Source organism: Macaca nemestrina, chromosome 8, assembly GCF_043159975.1.
Source record: "Macaca nemestrina isolate mMacNem1 chromosome 8, mMacNem.hap1, whole genome shotgun sequence".
NCBI classification, from domain to species: Eukaryota; Metazoa; Chordata; class Mammalia; order Primates; family Cercopithecidae; genus Macaca; species Macaca nemestrina.
Window position 1 is genome coordinate 38,447,831 of NC_092132.1, and position 16,687 is coordinate 38,464,517.

Genomic DNA, 16,687 nt, shown 5'->3' on the forward strand with positions numbered 1-16,687 from the left:
AGAGTGAGCAACAAGCTTTTATAGACCAGACACAGAAGTAGAGAAATCACCTGATTCTTTACAGTTAGACATTACCTTATATGGGCACCGTGCAGTAAGTTGTCAGCATGTAATTGGCCAAAACTTGGCTCTTTGTTATATTCCTAACTCAGGTTGTTACTTAGGAACTCAAACCATGTAGATAGTCTCAGACTAATGATCTCCTACTTATTTAACATCTTCTTCCCAAGGACATTGTGAATACTTTTACATCCTCTACTTCACCCCAAAATGAGCACAGAAGTGGTCATACCAATATTAATTTTATCCAGTGTGGTCACACCATTATCTCATGTTGAATTTGTAGTCACATAAAATGTCGAAATCCTGCAATATTTTTCACATCAGCTTCTTTCAAGGTAGGTCTTTTTCGTTCCATTCTATGCTTTCCCACAAACATAGCCTAATCTCAATTGAGGCCCTATCCTCTTCAGTTTAAAAATAAAAGTCATTCCAGTGAGACTCTAAGGCTTTGAAAGAAAACAGCAAGTTAACTATCCACTAGAAACATTTGTGTGTATTTAAAGCATCACCAAAGAATTTCCATTAAAAATTTTCTTCACCATGTTATTTTCTGCTAAAATTTTCAGAATTTGCAGCTAAGATCCCATCTTCCATGGCATCCTCTCAAACACCTCTCTCTCTGTCTACCACAAAATTCCAAGATGTTAAGAAAACTTTGAGCTGAAAAAAGTCTCCTAATGTAAAATAAAAATATTAAGTACAAACTTTAATTTGGTAAATAGCATCCCTACTCTGATTTTTTTGTAACCTCATTGCTCAATCCCTTTATTATTAAAAGTATGACCATAGCACAATATCTAACAACAGTAGAATCAGATAGCCTTAATGTGATACTTTGGAATGTATTTGAACTCTTCACAAGACATGAGTATTTGAGTTAAAGCATAAATGCAAGCAATTAAGAATTGTTTAATAGCAAAGCAAACAGCTTATTTCCTGTAAAAATATATGTTAGAATCCTCCCCAAACCAAGCCTAAAAATGGCTAATGGAAAACAGGCTTTATTCTAACCTCAAAACAAATTAGCCAAGAAGATGGCAATAGACGTGGTGCTGCTTCTGGTGTGTAGTATTTGCCATCAAAACAGATTTGTTGAACAGTTACCTACTTTGGACATGAAAGACATATATGTATACATACATTAAACCCTGCAGATAATGAAATGTTCATCAAAATGTCTTTCAGTGGCATGTACAGGGCTTTGGCTAAGATACAGTTGCCAGGTTTAGCAAATAAAATACAGAATGCACAAACTTGAATTTCAGATAAACATGAATAACTTTTAATATATGCATTTTTGAATAGTGCATGGGACATGTGTATATTAAAAATAGTTCATTGTTTATCTTAAATTTAAATGGATGTCCTGTATTTTATTTGGAAATCTTAGTCTAAGATCAAAGTAACATGGCTGTCATTGGCATTCACATCAGTGTAACAGTGCATTCACCGAAAGTTTTGGCCCAGGCAACTAAAAGAAAGGAAAAATATTTTTCCTTCTAACCATCTTAGGTTCATGCCTGAGGCCCCTCTAACAAAAGACAGATTAACAAGAAAAAATACATACACATTTATTTAATATAAGTTTTATGTGACACAGGAGCTTTCATAAGGATATGAAGACCCAAAGTAACTATTAAACCTGAGCATTTTTTACAGAAGGTTTGATGAAGAATAGAGAGTTTTGGAACAATACGATAGAGTATAATCTAATAGTAATAACCTGGGGGAAACTTAGCAAGGCCTGCTCAGATTCTCCTTGGTAACTCTGTATTTGTAGGTTGATGCTTCATTCCTGTGGGTAGAGGGAGGGTACCTCTCATATGAGTGTTTTGTCTGCCTCAGGGGAAGGTCAGAAAATCCCTGGTAGGTTTTATAACCTGTCCCAAGAGGCAAAGGGGTAGGACTAAGAGACCTTCCTGATTTTGTTGTTTTCTCAAATCTCTTTAGTTTAAAATACTCAAAATGCCAAGGTGCCATATTTTGGGGTACCACATCCTGAACTTCATCAAAGATGCCAAAGCTAAGATTCAAACAAAATGCAGAATTCACAAACAAAATGTGTAAAAACTGATTTCATACTTGAGCTTCTGAGACAGACTAAGGATAAATTAAAAAGTGACAGTGTGTACAGAATGAAACAGAATGTTGTGGGGAAGGTTTCCATGGGAAAAGCTAGGCTTGAGCCTCACCTTTACTACCCAAGAAAAAGAAGAGTTCGTTGCCCACACATCTCAATGCAAGTAAGGGCTTCACTTGGAGGGCCTGATATTCTCTGCAGGGGGAATAACATGGACTGAGAAAGTTAAATGGCTTGTGCAGGGACAATAGAGAGAAGAGAGGCCTGTGTTTGTGATGTAACTATATTTCCACTGGTAAAAATAAAAAGAATTTGTGTTTCGCATGGACCAGATGTGGGCACACTAGGGAGAGAGCTTGCCTGGAGCACAAAAGGACTTGGATCAGCCCTGAGATGGAGAGGATCTCAGTACCACGGCTGAGGCGGGAAGAGAGACATTATCTGTGCTGTGGGAGCTGCTGCTGGACAGGGCTGGTCATAGGTCTTCAAATACTCACAAGAAAAGGCATTAGTTGCAAATACCTGCAGGGTAAGAAGTCAGGTTTTGACAGTACCTAAATTTCTCCCTTCTTCCCTGGCAGAATCTAGAATTACAGCTAGAGAATCCAGGCCCAGGAAAAGGGTGCTAATAAGCTTTTCTTCCTCCTCTGAAAATCCCCCAAACTGCCATCTATAGAACTCAACCTTTTACTCTTGATTAAAGTGCTAATATATTTATCTGGATTTTTAAAAATTATGCATTAACACTATTTCTTACAGTAACTACATACCTTAAGTGTGAGCATAAACATTTAGAATCTGCTAAATTTTCATCTAATAGAGGAAAGGTTTCCCCAACTAAAGTTAAAAGGAGTGATAAGAGATAAAACTGTTTAGATTATATCCAATTCCACGTGTATTAATGCATTGCTTATCTTGAGACAGGGATTAAAATGGAATGCTTTTGAAAACTTGGTTGGCTGGAACAGCTTGCAAGATAAACCCATCTATTTATCACAATCATTAGCCAAAGCAAAATGAAAGCTACTGTACTGGCCACTTTTGCCATGCTACATTTATTTTAATGGCCAAATATAAAGCCAGTTTCAACTCTAGAAGTCTGTACACCAAGATGCTTTTCATGGACTTAAAAGCCTACCATTGAACACATTTTTTTTTAACTTGTGATTCTCAGCAAAAATGGAAAGGGATTATGAATAAAACTACTTATAAATTTGTCTGCAACTTTTCATACCTAGCAAGGTTTCCCTTTGAGTCAGTTTGTAGTTTCTTCTCCAAAAACTTCATTCAGCTCTTTAAAAAAAAAAATGTGGCAGTTTTATTCAACTCTCAAGGATTCCTAGATTCCTTTCTGCAAGAAAAGGAACAATGCAAGGCAGATTAACCTTCAGAAACTGAGAACAAGAAAGACATATAAACGTATCTGGAACCAATAACAAAATCTATTGCAATAATGTATACCAAGAAACTCCTGACACAGCCAAAATGTGATATTAGCCAAACATTGCACAATGCTGAAGGCAGCGCTTAAATTTGAAAGTAAAAATAGTAGTGTCAGCATAGACACAATGTACAAATTCCCATGATATAATTATCTCACTGGGAATGCAGAAAAAGAAGAGCAAATATGAAATGACCTGATGATCTATTACATGTATCTATCTTCAAAAATTTTCAAAGGTCCAAAATGCATAGACAGAACTATCCTGTCATACTTTCTTTGATATTATCTTTTATAATAAATAACAACTAATTACACACTTGGAAAAGGGCAAAAGTAAATTTTACGAAAGTAAAATTACATATAGCATCTTGGGAGTCCATGGAATTTACATGTATATATCCAAGTATTTATTTTGTTTTCCTAACCTTTTAAAATATATATATAATACATAATCTGTTATATGTATTTTAAATATATAGAAAAATATTTTAGTGGGGGTATATATACATATATATGTGTGTGTATATGCGTGTGTGTGTGTATATATACATACGTTTATATATATGATATATGATAATCCCTTAAAAGCCTAGTTTTAGGACAACAACCGAAAAATGCTATTTATGGGGTTTTTAAACATTTCTGAAGAGTCATGCATTAATAACAACCAATCCTTCAGAATAAATTTTAAAAAATATGTTAGTGGATCACAAATTAGAAGCCCTGGCTGTCATCTCCTGAGAGAACCTGAAGAAACCTGGCGCAGGTGCACACACACACCATTGCTTTTGCACCATAAACAGTTTTGCAAAGGAATAGTTGTGCCAACAAATAATTCTACATTGGAGCCATGGCCTAGAAAAGTCTCTAATATAAAACGCTTGTCTCTAATTTCTCCTCACTTCCCACCCTCACCCGTTCCCAATACTAACTTTTTTTCGGTGGAATAAGCAAGATGGATACAATCTAACCAAAGATTCAGGTTAAATTTCTGCCTACCCATGCAGGTTAATCAAAACAAAGTTTTTCAGCCAACTGATTCAAAATAAACCAAGCTCTGCTACACATCCAGAACATTTATTTATTTTAGGTTCTATTATGGGCTTTACTTTGAAAGCTATTCCTGTAACAGCTACAATAGGGGAACATTAAATTACATTTTGGAAGTTTGGGGACTTCACTTTGGCTTTAATTATCTTGGGTTGAAGGGTCTTAGGTTTGTTCATTTGTTTCCCTTTCTGAAAATGAAATTTACACGATTGTCATTGTATATACCTTCCTTAATTTTTTCATTTGAGACATTAACAGACATTTGAAAATTCACACAAGTAAAAACAAAGCAAGGATCAATTTTCTTTTTTTTTTTTTTTCCTTTTTTGTTCTTTTAATTTTTTAATTTTTTTTTATTTTTTATTATTATTATACTTTAAGTTCTAGGATACATGTGCATAACGTGCAGGTTTGTTACATATGTATACTTGTGCCATGTTGGTGTGCTGCACCCATCAACTCGTCAGCACCCATCAACTCATCATTTACATCAGGTATAACTCCCAATGCAATCCCTCCCCCCTCCCCCCTCCCCATGATAGGCCCCGGTGTGTGATGTTCCCCTTCCCGAGTCCAAGTGATCTCATTGGATCAATTTTCTTATCCGCTACCTTCAACTATTTTTTTCTAACAACTGTGGTCTTTGTCTTCTAATCCTTTGACAAAAAAATAGGTGCACTTCAAAGATATATATTTGTGTCTTTATAATACGTATCTTTTCACTTACCCTTCCATTAGTGGTTGACATGTTATTGCATAATCTTTGTAAATACTTTTAGTGGCATTTACTGTTTTATTGAGTGGCTATACCATGGCTCATTTATTTATGATTGGATATTCTGTTTCCAGTTTTTCACAATTATTAATGGTGAACCTTTGAACTTCTTTGGGTATAAAGCTCTTTTCTAGCTTTGGGATTATTTTATTACAGATTTTCCAGGGTGAAATTACTGTTCAGAGGACATCAGGTTTCTTAAGACTCTTCACAAATACTGATAAATTGCTGTCCAGAAAGGTCGTACTGGTAAACACTGCCAGCAGCAATAACTAGCGCATTCCATCACACACTTACTAGTGTTTTCATCCCAGGCTCACTAATATCTTTGTTAATTTGAAAGGCAAAGAATTGGATTCTGTTCTAACTTTTAGTGCATACTCTTTCGTCAGAGACATACATGCAGATGATTGAAGGCTTAAAAATCTTACAAGGACTTTTATGAAAAATGATAATCCCTTAAATCCCTGCCCAACTACTTCCCTACTGCACAGAGGCAATGTGTTCCGGCCAGTGATGCCGCCTTGTCTTTTAACAGTAAGACCACGTGTGTACAGGCCTGGAGCAGCATGACATCCTGCCCTCCCTATTCTGATTGCTGATCTGTCCGTCCACCTTGGCATGATAATGAGCCAAAGGCGTGTCCTTATGTTGGTGTGCACTAAAATGTCCCACACATAAGGTAAGGATGTTAAACAAGTTTTGGTTTTTGCTCCTTAACATGTTTCACTGAATAGCCTGTCCCTGGGTCATTCTGCCAGCCTTATGCCAGTAGCCCAGCAACCGATAAGATTAATGACAGGTTCAATTGTTTTTACTTGTCTTTCCCAGCTCTGCTCATGGAGTGGATTTTCTCCATCTTCAGTGATCCAAGTACATTCACTCAGTTACAAGATTAATTACTACTACCTTCCTCTAAAGCAGTGGTCGCTGCCAACCTTTTTGGCACCGGAGACCAGTTTTGTGGAACACAATTTTTCCACGGATTGTGCAAAAGTACTAGATCATATGTGCAGGGATCTAGTACTTACATCGCATGCTCTTATGAAAAACTAATGCTGCCACTGATCTGACAGGAGGCAGAGCTCAGGTGGTTGGAGACCCCTGCTCTAAAGACTATCTTGTGGGTATTGAGCTGCTCTGTTGCCTGCCTATACCAGGGTAATTTCTTCAGCAGAGCTGAAGTCAAAACAAAGAAAAATAGGAGAGAGTAGGGTAGAAGTTCTAACCTCTGTTACTCTCTAGTGTGACCTTATTGCCACTACTGATGGGACCTGGGGCAAATTCTTCAATCTCTCCGATTCCATTTTTAATGTGTAAAATAAAACAATAATAACACTTACCTCCTAGGATTATTGTAATGATAAAATGAGCTAGTATGTGTGTGTAGCACTTAGAAAATGAATGTCTCACACATAGATATACCATATGTGCTAGCTATAACTACGGTTTTATTCTACTTAATTCTTGCCATCTGAAATGAACATCTTGCATTCTGGTTTGTTTGCTTGCTCCAGACTTTTCACACAACTTACCTATGTCATGCTTCAAAGCATGGTACAGAACCTTGCCACATCTATTAATTTGTTCCAGCCTTATGCTCCCACCAGGTAGCCTCAGGGATTCAGTGCGCAGATTTTCTGTGCTCTGTGGCGTACTTACTGTTAAACAATTCTTACTGATGTTTTAAGTTCTTGGGAGTATCCAACTGGATTTGTATCAGGACTATTAAATTCATAACTGCTTTCAGGGAGAATTGACACCCGTCCAAGAGTTAATCATCTCTGTTTACAACATTACATGTGCTACAAATCTCTGGCATCAGAAAGAATTCTATCAGAGAAGCAGAACCATTGCATGTAAAATAATGGACATGTTACCAGGATTGGATCTTACACAATCATAGGAGCTGGCTCAGCAGGGTTTGTAAGGCTGTTGTCTTCCATCTGAGGCTGAATCTTGAAGTCTGCAGGGCAGAAAGTTGGGGACAGAAGATGGATGTAATGGAGGGGAGATCAAGGACCAACTAGAACTTACAAAAAGGAGCTGGAACCCATGAGGAAAGAATAAAACCCATGCCAGTTCTCACTGCCTGCAATCTTGAGGACGCAGTGTTCTGCACAGAAAGTTGGCACCTGTCATATAGCTAGACACATACCTGTCAAGAGGAGGAGGATCCAGGGGAAGGAATTAAAGCTGCAGATCCGTTGCTGTCGAAACCAAGATCTGAAACAGCCCCACTGGGTATGAACCACAATGGTTTTTGTTTAATTTCCATTCCCCAAACATCCTATGAACATTCTCTAGTGGGCCACTCTAACTGGAAATATACAAGAAAGGGAATTCTAGGAAATACTGTTGAGCCTAGCCAAGTTGACAGATTACAAACCCACCCCCTCTCTTAGAAGTTTTAATAGGTCATACATGTTTCACACTCATAATTGTTTATTAGCATATTGTCACCATTGACATGGTCTTTATATACCATACTTACCGTAAACACATATTATATCCCAATAACTCAAACTTCCTTGTCCAACACTGTTCTCTGTGCACTAAAGTAGCTGAATAAAACCTGAAACTATGCTGAACAGTCCAACTTTAAATTTATGAATAAAAATCTTAGGTAAGTCCTCAGAACTGCCTGCCAAACTTACTGTTAAATTTCCCTGCTCGATTCACTTTACTATTCTCCTATATTACTTTTACATAATTTCTCCTCAAATCTCCAACATATCTTCTGTTTTAGTTTGCTTAGGCAACAAAATATCACAAACTGGGTTGCTTAAACAACAGAAATTTATTTTCTCACATTTCTGCAGATCAAATTGCTGACTAATGTGGTTCCTCGGTGAGGACCCTCTTTCTGGCTTGTAGACAGCCACACTCTACCTGTGTCCTCACATGGCAGAGAGAGGGCAAGCACTCTGTTTCTTCTCATAAGAGCACTTCATCGAATCATGAAGGCCCCAGCCTCATGACCTCCCCTAAACTTAATTATGTCCCAAAGGCCCCATTCCAAATGCTATCACATTGGAGGTTAGGATTTCAACATACAAAAATCTTTGGTAGGGGTGGGGGTCCACAACTTAGTTCATAGAATCTCCGTTGCTGAATAAACTCTTCTGCTTTTTATTTTATGTAGAAAATGGAAACAAAAGAGAATGTGTACATCATCACACCTACAAATCTATCAACTCACCTACACCTGAATTCACATACTCTGTTCTTCTCCTGTTACAATAGCTAAAATAGCCACATTTTCTTGTGGGACCAAATGTACCACTTAAGCACCAGACTTGCTTGTTCCCTGAAGAACCTCACTCCAGGAAATTATCTTCTTTCTCCTACAATATTGACTTTTCAATATTTTCTCTGCTGAATAATTCTCATGAGTATACCAAGATGTTGTAATATCACTAATATTGATAAAGCCTTTCCCTTCACATTGCATCCTCCTACAAACAACTGTCTTTAAAACAAAATTCAGGAGTTGAGTATACCTACTTTCTCTGTTCCTTCTCCTGTTCTCTCTTGGGCCCATTCCAAACAGGCTTTCATGGACACCAGTGCACCAAAACTGTTGCAGTCAATTATATCAGTGATTTCCCAGCAATAAACCAAATCATTAGTCTCCATCATATGTGGTCTACTGGCAGTATTTAATAATATTAACTCCTTCTACAAAAACTCTTCACTTTTGAGACACAAGGTAGTACAAGTCTTTTATCTTCCTGACCAGTTTTTCCCAAGATCCTTTGCTAGACCCTCTTCATTGCTCCACCTTCTGAAGGTCAGAATGCCTTGATAACTCAGCCCTCAGTGCTCTGCTCTTCTCTAAGCTCATTCTGAAGTGATATCATCAAGGCCTCAGTTTAAAAATATTTCATGATCTAGTGATTCCTAAATATGCAGCTCTAGCCCTAATCTCCAGACTCATATATGCAACTATCTACTCAACTTCTGCACTTTGATGTCTAAAAAACACCTAACACTTGCCATGTTCAAAACTTTCTGATCCTCCTTACCTTCAATATGTTTTTTTTTTCCCCAATATTCTTCTCAGTAAATGTCAATTTTATTCATCCTGTTAGGCCCAAATTTATAGCATTATCTTACCTCTTTTTCTCCCGTGCCACAATCTATCAATGAAACTCATTGGTTCTTTCTTCAAAATATTTCCAAAATGTACTCCTTCTACCCAGGTGGTAGCCTGCTCCAAGTCCTCTTCATCCTGGAAAATCGTACAACCCACCTAAATAACCTCTCTGCTTTCAATCTTGTAAGTCTAGAGTCTGGTTTCTAAAAACTCTTAGACTGGGCCTTTAAGTGTTAGATTATGCCAGACTTATTCTTAAATCTAATAGCTTCCCACATAACATACTGCTGTTTTGCATATTATACATCTAGCCACTTAAATTAATTCGCCCAAATTTTAATCTTTTGTGTTCTGATGCTTCTAGGTATCCAAGCATACCAATTTCAAATATTTCCTTATTTTCCTATATTTACTATCAATGTATGCTTTGCATCCTTTTTAATTGATTGGAACTTTTATAATAATGATCCTTACTGTTCTTTCATCTCAGTTTTAAGAAGGATATATAATAGTGGCTACTGGAAAAAAAAGTATCAATTTTGAAATTTACTAGAATTTTTAATGTAAACAGTGGTCAAATAAGTTCTTTCTTATTTAACCTGGTAAAGTGGTAAGAGTTTGTGTGTGGCAGCCTACTGTTGCAATCTGAGCACACAAACCCTGGGATCATACAGACATAAGTTCAACTCCCAGCTCTAACTTCCCAGTCCAATGACTTAGAATCAGGGATTTAGTGACTTGATCAATTATGTTCCTACTTCCTCAAACGATTACTGTAATCATTGAACAAAACAAAGAAGATAATATACTTGAATTAACAAATAACCTAACAAAAACTATATACTACTTGCTACAAATGTTAAGTTTCTCTCTTCCCTTTATTTTAAAGAATCGTTTCCAAATTCTTATATTCATTTATTTGTCACATATGCATACAAAGTTTACTAAATATTAGCCATTAATCCAGCCACTGGAATAGAAGTTTCTCACAGTCTGGTAAGAGATATATCATTAAACACATAATTATAATGCAATGTAAACTGAGCAGGTGTTCAATTAATGTTTAGTAAATAAATGAACAAATAAGTAAAAAGTTTAATCTATAGTACCTATCTTTTTCTAGAGATTCCATTTTAAAGTTATATATCCTTTACTGGTGAAGACTAAAACTTTCAGTTTGAGTATATTAGCACAGTATTCTTCATGTATGTCTGTGGCTCAAATGGGGAAGATGATCTAGGCGATAGAGAGTATGTAGTAACAGTAGAATGACACTATGGTTTTGATGCCTCAAAGGTTTCAAAATAGACTGATCTTCAGTATTTACTTTCATAAATATCCAGCTCCATCATTACCAGTATATTCAAACAACAATCACATTAAAAAGTGCCATTAGCCCAAAATGAAGAAATTCATATGACTTCTAAATACCCTTCAAGTGTTTTGTTTTCTGAGTTTCCAATAAGCACTTAATTGTGAGATAAGGCAAAAGTCCAAAATACCACCCTGGTATTTTTCTAATTCCAGAAAAAAAAATAGACATCATTAAAGTTAAACCTAAAATATTACATTCACCTATCATCATCCATCTTTACTTAGAAAACAATAGTTGACTATCCAAACACAGAGTTTGATTGATCCTAGGTTCTCAAAACACAGATGAATGATTTTGGACAGATGCTTCATCAATGACAAATTGGCCTTGAGGGAAATCCGACCACCTTGGAAAAACGCCACATATCCAACTACTTTTAGTTCCAGCAGTACTCATTTGAAACTATTTTCCAATCTTAAATTTCTAAGTAAACTTTTGTTAAAATAAATATTAAGGAACTCCATTTAAATTAGATTTAAATAAATCCACTAAAGGCTAAGATTACAGCTTTAAGTAACCCACTATCAACCCTCCAATTCTTATGGCAATAAAATTATTGGCAAGATTTTGCAAAGCGGTTGATGGCATAAACCACAAAGCTCTGTTTATAAGTACATATTATCACATTAGGGGCACCCTGTTTTGATTTTTAGAGAATTCCATTGAAGTTCTGACCTTGAACGGATCTCATTAATACTTTTTCTTGTAGTGGTTGTATTTCATTTTTGACAACAGTCAGTGGGAACAGAGGAAAATTTCCACTTAAATTTAAATTCTCAAAGTATCTGTGATTAGCACTGTTAGCACCAGAAACTGTGAAATTATCTCCTAGATATTCTTCAGAATCTAGGATGGAAGAAATATCTGTAGTAGACTTACACAGTGCTTTCAAGAGGAATCCAAGAATTTCATAGCTAGGTAATCACTGATGACTAAGATGTTTCTGCTGAATTTATATTAAATGTTCTCTAATTATAGAATTAGATGCTCATAAAAAAATACCACCACCAAATACAATGAGGGCTCTTCATGCTATGAGATTGTTCTCAATCTACCCAGCCCATCTTTGTTGTTGTTTTTATTATTTCATTTTATGATATGTTTTCTAGTCTTCATTACCTTGAAACCTCTTTTAATGCCATTTCAAGAAATCAGTTGATCGAAGCTTAAATGCAAACAGCAAATGCAAAAACAATCAAGTATGTCTAAGATTCTCTTGACCTCATAAAAAAATGGGTTTATGGATATGTTTTCACACATACATAAACACTTGTACACATGCATGTACACACGATGCTTCTTGGGTCAAATATTTGATCATTTAAATGCTAATGAAGATATAACAATTTCTAGAGAGCTTACCACTCCTCTTGACTTAAAAACTTTTATGTTTAATAGCACTTACAGAATATTCTCACAAATGACAGAGGATGGGTTGTGATAACTGGGTTCTCGCCCTCCCTACCCACTGGTTTAGAAACACTATAGCCTAGTAGAAATGACTCTCCTCACACACCTTGAGCCAGAGCAGGAAAGATTCTCTCTCCCCATGCTAAAGGAGATTAATATTCCTACGATCTTACATTCAAGAAGAACACTATAAAAAGTCATGGACTGAAAGCTAGCAAGACCCTCAACAGAATCCAGTCCAACATTTTTCACTATTGTCCCAATCAATGACCCGAGCTCTCCTCTTCACCAGACCAATCCCTGGCCATCCTGTGAGTCTCTCTCTGGTTTCTGCTCTTGTAGAAATTAGATTGCCAAGCACCTTTCCTGTGATTTCACTTGGAATTCTTTGCACACCTCTATACCTCTCTCAGGGCATTTACCAAACAATATTATGTAATCTAAATGTCAACTGTTCCCTCAGCCCTGTGGTCAAATTACACATCTGCAAATAAAAAAGGAAAATCACTATTTAAATAGGTTTACATCACACACTCTACAAATAAGTTGAAAATTCTGCTTTTGCATCTGTCTTTTTCAAAGTTCCCTTCTTTACCATTCTTCTTTTGGAAGAAGCATCCTGGCCTCCAGGATTCCCTGGTTCTCATCAACACAAAAGGATTCTACTTTAAGGCATACCAGATGGATTTTAATGATTGACAAAACTACGTCATGCAAATAACAGTATTTGCCCTCCCCAGAGAGCAATCACACATCAATCCAGTCTAGCATTTCTTGAGCATGCTCTTTGACATCTTCCCTCCTACTTGAAAAAACAAAAGTATTTCACCATCAGGACTTTGTAGTTCTTTAGTCCAGTGTTCTGCTAATGTAATTCAACTCCCCTTCAGGTTTCTGCTTTGTCTCCCATTCTCCATTTCTCCAGCAATTGTCTCTTTGCTCTGTGCTGTCTGCTTGCCATCTTTCTACCTCAAGGTTGCTGCTAACTCATAGTATCTGCCTCCCTCAAAAGTCCAGCCTATACATTAGATCATCACGGCTTCTCAGCCTCTGCTTTCTATATAGCCTACTTCAAATATCCAAATTAAGAAACCTGATTGTCCCAGCTCATCTCTGAAACCTGGTCTTATCATAACTGTTTGCTCAACATATGTACTGACTGATCTTTTTTTGAGGCCTGCCCTGGTCCTCAAGCCATATATGGTTTTGATAATCCCATAGTAGCAAAATAAACATCCAGACCTACCCACTCTGTAGTCATTGCTGACAATTTAGTTCATGTTAGACTGGGCCAGAAGGAAGCAACTATCATGGTTGTTGTCTACTATGCCAATTGGAGGTCTTTTTTGTCTCTTGCAATAGCATGTAATCTATAACCCCTGTCCGCATTGTGAGGCAGCGCACCCCTTCTCAGTTCCTATGACTACGATTCCCTCCCTCCTCCAGGAACTGTCCTCAGCTGATGGGAGCTGCCTCAACCCACAGGGCATTGCCCTTTACCCTCTAATTCACCTTCCCTCTCCTGCTTCACTTCCTCTTTTACAGATTTTTTTTTTCCTGAAGAACACTCCCCTCAATAAATCTGCATCTAAATCCTTGTCTCAGGCTCTGCTTCTAGGAAACATGACCTAAGAATCACGTTACGTAAACCAGGCTTCTCTTGTAACTCTATTGGAAATAAGCAATTCTGCCAGTTACCTTTGATAGTAATAACTTTGCATTTATTTTTAAATGTCTAGAATTCAGATTGTTTTGACTTCAGACATAGTATCATTCAAAGGGGGACATATAATTGCATAATTCATCTATTGAAACAATTTTACGAGTTTGTGATGGTAAATGAAATGAACTGCAACAAGTTTAGAATTTGTATTTATATACATCATGTATTTTTTAAAATCAAATTTCTAGGACTCAAATTTAATGAAATAGGCTTGTGGGAAATAAAATTAAATCATTTATATTTAAAAAGACATTTAAAACATTGTTAAAGTGCTTTTAAAAAATTGATCAGAAGAGTTAGCCTTAGGAAGGAAACTTTCTTCCTTGATAAACAGACAAGAAAAAGGAACCAAAATAGAATTTCACCTTATACAGACAACAAAAGTTGGTATATTTAGACTTCAGTTCTCAAAAGCTAACTACTTCTTCAAAGATTAATGCTTTGTCTCCTGCACTCTGCTTTATAATTTTTTTAACAAAACTGTTTGAGATGGCTAGTTTAGAGTCCAGTTAAAAATAATCCCAAGAAAAAAATCTCCCTCATGAGGTATACGTCCTGTTATTCCAATAACTTGTTTCTGGCAGAAATTGATTAAGGAGCACTTAGCTTCGGGCTTAAAGACCTTTACAACTTTACATGTTAGTTTTCATGTTGTCAATTTTAATTAGGTCATTAATGTTACCATTTCTGAAATCTCTAGAAAAGTTTTTCACTTTTACATAACCTCAGCCTTTTGTTGTTGTTACTTGATTTCCAATATTAATTTCTCTTCTATATACTTGATTAGCTTGCTTTGAGTTACATTTATATTCCCTGAACTACTGATGGTTTCTTGGTTTAATCTGAGATACAACACAAGTCTAGCAGTTTTCAACAAGATATCCTTCCATTCTTTTCAGTTTCTCTGTACTATAAGGATGGTAGACCTTAATTTCTACACTTCGAGTCACTCTACATGGAGTCAAGGTAATTAAGACAAATTCCCTCCACTTAAGAGATCATTTATGAATTTAAGAAAACTTTGTCAAATACTATAACAAAAAACACAAATATTAACACCCATCCAGTAGGATAAAACACCAATTATCCAGTTGATATATTTTAGTGTTGTCTTATTCACATTATTATAACTATTTACCTAAAATTCTCCTCATTTAAATACAAAACACATCTAATGTGTTTACCGAATACCCCTCTGGTAAATAAGAATTGGCTTACCAGTCTTCTGTTTCCTCTACTTTCTAAAGTATGTTTTTGAGTCACAAGTACTGAAAAACTAAAAAATTATATTTCAAACTCCCTCGCAGCTAGGATCCTAGATGCCAAGCAGGTTCTACTCATGAGATCCACTCATGCAAGATGCAGAAAACAGAATTGGGTTGGAGGGCAATGATCTACTTCATAGCTGTCTTCTGTGGACAGCCATAGCCAGAGACATTGGGTCTTTCTGAAGTGGTGCTCCAGTGCCCAATCACTGCCACAGGGATGCCCAGCAGCAGTTGCAGAGTCCACTGTTGTAGCCTTGTGATTCCTATCCTTTACTGTGGTGGAGGGAGCCACTCTGCTGACTCCTCAGTTCCTCAGTATTGTTCTGAATGAAGGTCATTCCTGTAGGACCTGCCTAGAACCTTCTCTTGTTTTGAATCCTATTGTCCTTCAAATAGCAGAATTTTTGTTTCTTGCAACGGTATTCTTACTGATACTGCCTGTGGAAGAATAGCTTAGAAAAGAGCAGCTGAGGTATATTTAAGGTAAATAATTTCCAGGAAATTAAGCCACTGAAGCACTTTGTTGTAGCCTTTGGTGGGCAGGGGCAGGTAATAACTATTGATCATGCTGATAGGAAGTATAGCTGGGTGCAAAAAGCAGAGTCTTTGAAGTCAGACAAGAGTATTAAGTCTAGTAGGTTCGCAGTTACAGCTCTAGTTCCCAGACAGGCTGGCAAAAGAAAAGGTAGCAAAATCAAAGAAATGCAGCCTGTGGTAAAAGTTCCATGGTTGTCACTGGAAGATGAGTGTCCCAGGCCTGGGAAGGTGACCCACCCTAAGCTAGACCCGGTATACAGACCATAGCATAGTAAAGAAGAGTAAAGAGTTTGGGTAGGCAACAGTCCTGATGTCTTCCATGAGCTTTGTTACATACTGGCAGCATGATCTTAGGCATTTTGCTTAATCTCTGTGCTTCGGTTTCTGCAACTTTAAATGTGGATTTAATACCATGCGCATATTTTATTAGAAATAAAGTATGCAAAGCTCTATACTGCTGGGCACATAACAGGTGTTCAGAAATAACTATCTTCCCTCAGCTTTTAACAGAAAATCCAGCCTTGTTTATACAGAAGCAGAAAGAAGAAACTATGAGAATTAAAACAGAAAAAGTAGTAAGATAAATAGCAAGAAATAGAGCCAGAAGGACTCACAGAGTCTCATGGGCTCTGAGACAGGGAAAAAGGAAACATTCTCTGATGGTGAGAAGAAAGGAAATAAAGTAGTCTGGAAACACAAAGAATCCAGGATAGGGCTCTCCTGCTGCATTAACCCTGGGTGACTACAAAAACATGAGGTCTGCTCTCAGCAGCAGAGGCATGCATAATGGTTTCTATTGTAACTCTGTTTTCACTCAAAACTCGCTAAAAATTTGCAGTATTTTCTACAGCACAAATTGAGTA

The 16,687-nt window shown here is 36.7% G+C and overlaps 1 long non-coding RNA gene across 1 annotated transcript in view; it reads right to left on the minus strand.

The window, feature by feature from the left end:
* Positions 1 to 1,670: 1,670 nt before the first annotated feature.
* Positions 1,671 to 16,687, minus strand: part of LOC105475996 (uncharacterized) — a 239,627-nt gene continuing 224,610 nt past the window's right edge. The window contains exons 4-6 of the long non-coding RNA XR_983771.3: positions 9,532 to 9,646; positions 7,309 to 7,378; positions 1,671 to 3,494 (exon numbers count right to left, since the gene is read on the minus strand). This is a non-coding gene — a long non-coding RNA (uncharacterized lncRNA). The remainder of the gene's footprint in view (positions 3,495 to 7,308; positions 7,379 to 9,531; positions 9,647 to 16,687) is intronic.